The sequence below is a fragment of the Triticum urartu genome, chromosome 3, assembly GCF_003073215.2.
Source record: "Triticum urartu cultivar G1812 chromosome 3, Tu2.1, whole genome shotgun sequence".
Lineage (NCBI taxonomy): Eukaryota > Viridiplantae > Streptophyta > Magnoliopsida > Poales > Poaceae > Triticum > Triticum urartu.
This window is the reverse complement of record NC_053024.1, coordinates 417,875,898-417,884,350: the sequence shown is the minus strand read 5'-3', so window position 1 is coordinate 417,884,350 and position 8,453 is coordinate 417,875,898.

Below are 8,453 nucleotides of genomic sequence, written 5' to 3'. Positions count from 1 at the left end.
CTCTATATCTCAAAACGATCATAAGGAATCAAACTTCTCATAGTATTCAATGCACTTTATATGAAAGTTTTTATTATGTCCCTCTTGGATGCCTATCATATTATGACTAAATTTATAACCAAAGAAAATTACCATGTTGTTTAAAGACTCTCAAAATAATATTAGTGAAGCATGATAGTTCATCAATTTTCATAAAATAAAACCACCGCCGTGCTCTAAAAAGATATAAGTGAAACACTAGAGCAAAATTGCCTAGCTCAAAAGATATAAGTGAAGCACATAAAGTATTCTAATAAATCACGATTCATGCGTGTCTCTCTCAAAAAGGTGTGTACAGCAAGGATGATTGTGGCAAACTAAAAAGCAAATACTGATATATACAAGACGCCCCAAGAAAAACACATATCATGTGGTGAATAAAAATATAGCCTCAAGTTAAGTTACCGATAAACGAAGACGAAAGAGGGGATGCCTTCCGGGGCATCCCCAAGCTTAGGCTCTTGGTTGTCCTTGAATATTACATTGGTGTGACTTGGGCATCCCCAATCTTAGGCTCTTTCCACTCCTTATTCCACAGTCCACCAGATCCTTACCCAAAACTTGAAAACTTCACAACACAAAACTCAAAAGAAAATCTCATAAGCTCCGTTAGTATAAGAAAATAAACCACCACTTATGGCACTATTGTGAACTCATTATTTATATATATTGGTGTAATATCTACTATATTCCAACTTTTCCATGGTTCATACCCCCTGATACTACCCATAGATTCATCAAAATAAGCAAAAAACACATAGAAAACAGAATCTGTCAAAAACAGAACAGTCTATAGCAATCTATAACTCGCGAATACTTGTGTAACTCCAAAAATTCTGAAAAAATAGGAAAACCTAAGAAATTTGTTTATTAATCTTCTGAAAAAAGAATCAGTATTTTATTGTGCTCCTTCTAAAAACGAAAATTATTTTCCTGGGCCTAAAAGTTTTTGTTTTTCAGTAAGATCAACTCAACTATCACCGTAAGCTATCCCAAAGGTCTTACTTGGCACAAACACTAATTAAAACACAAAACCACATCTAACCAGAGGCTAGATAAATTATTTAATGCAAAACGGGACCTAAAAAGTAAGAACAAAAATAAAATTTGGTTCTAGGTATTGTCATAAGAGTTTGATCATTGACAAAACCAAAGAACCTCCTAATGATTATAAGTGTGTGATTGAATAATTACATGCCAAAGATGACAATACCTAGATATATTCGTGTTTAACGCCCTTAGCTAGGCATAAAACACGAATAGATCTAGGTATTGTCATCTTTGGCATGTAATTATTCAATCACACTCTTATAATCATTAGGAGGTTCTTTGGTTTTGTCAATGATCAAACTCCTAGGCAATAAATCAAGAAATTCACTTGTAGCAATTGGTTCCTTAATAATATCAAAAAAATTGGGGTGAACACTTATTGGTTTGAGATCCTTATTTTCTTAACTAGAAGATTCACCCTTATTCTTAGGAACATAAATAAACTTGGCACCCTTAGTAGGAGGGAGATTTTGAGCAGTTTTAACGGAGGAAAAAGCGGAACCCAAGTTGGTAATAATATCCTCTAATTTTCCAATTCAAGTAGAGTCTTGATCTATCTTTTCATTAACTATGGGTTCCTTTTTTCTAAGATCCTTTTAAGTAACTCCTTCCTTAGATCCATATTGAGTAATCTGATTATGAATCTTTTTATCCAAATTTTCAGTCAACTCAACGCTAGTAATTTTATTCTCCATAATATCAAGCCTTTGCATCACATGTTCCAAGGTTAAAACAGTTCCATTGATCAAAAGATGTGGCGGGCCTAACAAATCTATCATGGCATTGTAAGAATCAAAAGTATGTCTCCCCAAGAAATTCCCCCCTGTAATGGTATCTAGAACATATTTGTTCCAAGGAGTAACGCCCACATAAGAATTGCAAAGAAGAACGACAGTAGATTGCTTTCGAGTGGATCTATTTTGAGCATTGCAAATTCTATACCAAGCATCTATTAAGTTTTCTCCCTCCCTTTGTTTAAAGTGAGGACCTCATTATGTGGGGTGCTAACAATGATGGGAGGACTAGCCATGAAGGCAAGATAAACGATCTATTGCTCGAACAAACAAAAAACAAACAAAGAACATGAATGAAAGAGGGGCGAAGAAAAGGCAAAAAAAATTCAAAAATCATTTTAGAAGTGTGGGAGAGGAAAACGAGAGGCGAATGGCGAATAATGTAATGCAAGAGATGAGAGTTTATGATGGGTACTTGGTATGGCTTGACTTGGCGTAGATCTCCCCGGCAATGGCGCCAGAAATTCTTCCTGCTACTTCTTGAGCTTGCATTGGTTTTTCCCTTGAAGAGGAAAGGGTGATGCAGCAAAGTATAGATAAGTATTTCCCTCAGTTTGAGAACCAAGCTATCAATCCAGTGGGAGACAACGCACAAGTCACCGAATAGCTCCACAAACAATCAAACAACTTGCACCCAACGCGATAAAGGGGTTGTCAATCCGTTCACGATTACTTGCAAAAGTGAGATCTGATAGAGATAGATAAATGGTAAAGTAAATATTTTTTGGTTTATACATCGGAAAGTAAAAGATTGCAAAATAGTAGATCAGAAACTTATATGATGTAAAATAGACCCGGGGGCCATAGGTTTCACTAGAGGCTTCTCTCAAGATAGAAAATAATACGGTGGGTGAACAAATTACGGCCGATCAATTGGTAGAAAAGCGCAAAGTTATGACAATATCTAAGGCAATGATCATGAATATAGGCATCACGTCCGTGTCAAGTAGACCGAATTCTGCATCTACTATTATCACTCCACACATCGACCGCTATCCAACATGCATCTAGAGTATTACGTTCATAAAGAACGGAGTAATGCATTAAGTAAGATGACATGATGTAGAGGAATTAACTCAAGCAATATGATGAAAACTCCATCTTTTTATCCTCGATGGTAACAATACAATACGTGCCTTGCTGCCCCTACTGTCACTAGGAAAGGACACAACAAGATTGAACCAAAAGCTAAGCACTTCTCCCATTACAAGAAAAACCAATCTAGTTGGCCAAACCAAACAGATAGTTCGAAGAGAATTACAAAGATATCAAATCATGCATAAAAGAATTCAGAGAAGATTCAAATAATATTCATAGATAAGCTAATCATAAATCAACAATTCATTGGATCTTGGCAAACACACCACAAAAAAGTATTACATTGAATAGATCTCCAAGAACTTCGAGGAGAACATGGTATTGAGAATCAAAGAGAGAGAAGAAGCCATCTAGCTACTAGCTATGGACCCGTAGGTCTGTGGTAAACTACTCACGCTTCATCGGAAGGGCAATAGAGTTGATGTAGAAGCCCTCCGTGATCGAATCCCCCTCCGACAGGGTGCCGGAAAAGGTCCCTAGATGCGATCTCACGGGTATAGAAAGTTGCGGCGGTGGAAAAGTGTTTTCGTGGATGCCTCTGTTGGTTTGGGGATATATGGGAATATAAAGGCAAAAAGTTAGGTCAGGGAGTGCACGAGGGGCCCACAAGGATGGGGGCGCGTCCTCCGTCCTTGTGGCCGCCTCATGGCTCCTCCGACTTCATCTCCAAGTCTCCTGGTTGTCTTCCGGTCCAAGAAAAATCATAGTGAAGGTTTTATTCCGTTTGGACTCCGTTTGGTATTCGTTTTCCGCGGAACTCAAAAACAAGGAAAAATAGGAACTTGCACTAGACTCAGGTTAATATGTTAGTCCCAAAAATAATATAAAATAGCATATTAATGCATATAAAACATCCCAAACAGATAATATAATAGCATGGAACAATCAAAAATTATAGATACGTTGGAGATGTATCATGCACTCAACTCACTAGCAATTGGTTCATTATAATTGGATATTTTAAAAAGATTAGCAAGTGGATGAGGATCCATATCAATAGATTTTTAGCAAGCGAAGATGCAAGCAAATGGAAGGCACATGGCAACACAAGCAAACATAAGATCGAATGAAAGAAGGGCGAAGAAAAGGGCAAATCTTTTCGAAAATCGTTTTAGAAGTGGGGGAGAGGAAAACGAGAGGCAAATGGCAAATAATATAATGCAAGAGATGAGAGTTTATGATGGGTACTTGGTATGTCTTGACGTCGTGTAGATCTCCCCGAAAACGACGCCAGAAATTCTTCCTGCTACTTCTTGAGATTGCGTTGGTTTTAACTTGAAGAGGAAAGGGTGATGCAGCAAAGTAGAGAAAAATATTTCCCTTAGTATGAGAACCAATGTATCAATCCAGTAGGAGACAATGCACAAATAACCTAATACATGCACAAACAATCAAACAACTTGCACCCAATGCGATAAAGGGGTTGTCAATCCCTTCACGGTTACTTGCAAAAGTGAGATCTGATGTAGATAAATAAACGGTAAAGTAAATATTTTGGTATTTTTGATTTGTAGATCGGAAAGTAAAATATTGCAAAAATAGTAGATTGGAAACTAAAATTGTAGATCAGAAACTTGTATGAGGGAAAATAGACCCGGGGCCCATAAATTTCACTAGAGGCTTCTCTCATGATAGCAAATAATATGGTGGGTGAACAAACTACTGTCGAACAATTGATAGAAAAGCGCAAAGTTATGACGATATCTAAGGCAATGATCATGAATATAGGCATCATGTTCGTGTCAAGTAGACCGAAACGATTCTGCATCTACTAGTATTACTCCACACATCGACTGACTCCTGCTTGTTGATGTCTACCACACAACTTTATTCTTGTAGACACGTGTTGGGCCTCCAAGCGCAGAGTTTTGTAGGACAGTAGCAATTTTCCCTCAAGTGGATGACCTAAGATTTATCAATCTCTAGGAGGCGTAGGATGAAGATGGTCTCTCTCAAACAACCCTGCTACCAAATAATAAAAAGTCTCTTGTGTCCCCAACACACCAAATGCGATGGTAATTTGTATAGGTGCACTAGTTAGGTGAAGAGATGGTGATCAAAGTGTAATATGGATGGTAGAAATATAATTTTATAATCTGAATAAATAAAAACAGCAAGGTAGCAAATAGTAAACGGGCACAAAAACGGTATTGCAATGCTTGGAAACGAGGCCTAGGGGCCGTACTTTCGCTAGTGCAATCTCTCAATATGCTAATATAATTGGATCATATAACCATCCCTCAACGTGCAACGAAGAATCACTCCAAAGTTCCTATCTAGCGGAGAACATACGAATAAATCATTTGTAGGGTACGAAACCACCTCGAAGCTATTCTTTCTGATCGATCTATCCAAGAGTTCGTACTAAAATAACACCAAATAATTTCAGATTGATAATACTCAATGCAACATAAAGAACCTCGAAGAGTGCCCCAAGATTTCTACTGGAGAAACAAAATATGAGAACGTGCATCAACCCCTATGCATAGATTACCCCAATGTCACCGCGGGGATCCGCAAGTTGAGTGCCGAAACACATATCAAGTGAATCAATATGATACCCCATTGTCACCTCGAGTATTCATATGCAAGACATATATCAAGTGCTCTCAAATCCACAAAAGTATTCAATCCGATAACAATGAAATCTCAAAGGGAAAAACTCAATTCATCACAACAAGATAGAGAGGGGAAAACACCATATGATCCGACTATATTAACAAAGCCCGCGATACATCAAGATCGTGACATCTCAAGAACATGAGAGAGAGAGATTAAACACATAGCTATGGGTACAAACCCTCAGCCCCGAGGGTGGACTACTCCCTCCTCATCATGGTGGCCGCCGGGATGATGAAGATGGCCACCGGTGATGATTTCCCCCTCCGGTAGAGTACCGGAACGGGGTCTAGATTGGTTTTCGGTGGCTACAGAGCCCTGCGGCAGTGTACCTTCTTATCTAGGTTAATCCCAAGGGTTTTTTGGAATATTTGGGAATTTATAGGGTAAAGAGGGGGTGCGGGAGGCCATCGAGGTGGGCACAACCCACTTGGGGACGCGTGGGCCCCCAGGCGCGCCCTGGTGGGTTGTGCCCCCCTCGGGGCACCCCCAGGTGCTCCTCTGGCCCATCTTGGGTGTTTTGGTTCATAAAAAATCTCCAAAAAATTTCACGGTGTTTGGACTCCGTTTGATATTGATTTCCTGCGATACAAGCAAAAAACAACAACTGACACTGGGCACTGGGTCAATAGGTTAGTCCCAAAAAATGATATAAAGTTGCTATAAAATGATAGTAAAACATCAAGGAATGATGAAGAAATACATGGTCCTGATAACCCGACACAGGTAGTAAAGGTAAATTCTCTCTATAGATTCGATAAATGCGAAATCCCATTTACTAAGTTTGCTAGCCAATGTTTGGATGAGTTTGATGATTTTATGGTTAAACAAGAAAACTTCAATGCTTATGTTGGTAGACAATTGAAACACATTGCTGATATGCTTGAACACTTGAGTGATTATATGTCTAGAGTTAAAGGCGAACTTAAACTTATTAGTAAACATGCTTCTATGGTTACCACTCAAGTAGAACAAGTACTTAAGGCTCAGAATGATTTTCTCAATGAATTAAACAATAAGAAAAATGATAATGTTGTTAGAGTTATGACTAGAGGGGGTAAAATGACTCAGGAACCTTTGTATCCTGAGGGCCATCCTAAGAGAATTGACCAAGATTCTCAGCGAACTAATGTTGATACACCTAGTCCTTCTAAGAGGAAGAAAAAGAAAAATGATAAGACTTTGCATGCTTCTAGTGAACCTGTTGTTGACACACCTGAGAATCCCAATGATATTTCTATTTCTGATGTTGAAACCCAATCTGGCAATGAACATGAACCTAGTGATAATGTTAATGATGATGGTCATGTTGATGCTCAACCTAGCAATGACAATGATGTAGAGATTGAACCTGCTATTGATCTTGATAACCCACAATCAAAGAATCAACATTATGATAAGATAGACTCTCTTGCTAGGAAGCACAGCAAATAAAGAGAACCGTGGGTTCAGAAACCCATGCCTTTTCCTCCTAAACCATCCAAGAAAAAGGATGATGAGGATTTTGAGTGCTTTGCTGAAATGATTAGACCTATCTTTTTGCGTATGTGTTTGACTGATATGCTTAAAATGAACCCTTATGCTAAGTATACGAAGGAAATTGTTACTAATAAGAGAAATATACCAGAAGTTGAAATTTCCACCATGCTTGCTAACTTTACTTTTAAGGGTGGAATACCAAAGAAACTTGGAGATCCAGGAGTACCAACTATACCATGCTCCATTAAAAGAAACTATGTTAAAACTCCTTTATGTGATCTTGTAGCCGGTGTTAGTGTTATGCCTCTCTCTTTATATCGTAGACTTGATTTGAATAAGTTGACACCTACTGAAATATCTTCGCAAATGGCTGATAAATCAACTACTATACCTGTCGGTATTTCTGAGGATGTGCCTGTTGTGGTTGCAAATGTTACTATTTTAACGAACTTTGTTATTCTTGATATTGCCGAGGACGATAGTATGTCAATTATTCTTGGAAGACCCTTTTTGAATACTGCAGGGGCTGTTATTGATTGCCACAAAGGCAATGTCACTTTTCATGTTAATGGTAATGAGCATATGGTACACTTTCCGAGGAAACTTGGAAAAATTTCAACAATCACTATTGGAGGTTTTGAATTTCCTCTTCCTACTGTCAAGAAGAAATATGATATTCTTATTGTTGGGGATGTGCATATCCCCGTTGAGGTAACCTAGTGTTACTCGCAATTTCTCTAGTTTCATGTTATTCGAAATGAGTTTGTTAACAAGACCTGATCAACCTCGTTAGTGGATTCCTTTTGATGAGCATGAGATGGATGAAGTTAGAAAGCACAACTCTGTGTACCCTCTTTTTACTTTCTGTTATTTATATTAAATAAAGTAAAAATAGTATTTTCTGTCTGTTTTCTGAATTATCCATGCAATAAAAAATATACCCTAAAAATAAAAGTTCTCCAAATTCCCTGAAAATAAAATATGATTTTTTTCTAGAATATTTGAGGATTTTAGGCACTGAGAACACAGCAGGGGGAGCAGCCACGTGCCCACGAGGGTGGAGGGCGTGCCCACCCCCTGGGCATGCCCCCCTGCCTCGTGGACCCCACGTTGGTCCCCTCCACTTATCCTTGCATCCACACACTTTGTCTTGCTCCAGAGAAAATCACTAGCTAGCTCAAACCCGAGTTCTTGCTCATCTTGCTGCCATTTTCGATCTCCTTGTTCAAAGCTCGATTCACATAACTGCTTTGGGGGATTGTTCCTTGGTATGTGACTCCTCCAGTGGTCCAATTAGTTTTTGTTCTAGTGCTTTATTTATTGCAATTTTTTGCTGCTTAGGTGACCCTATTCTTGAACTTGCATGTTAAATTT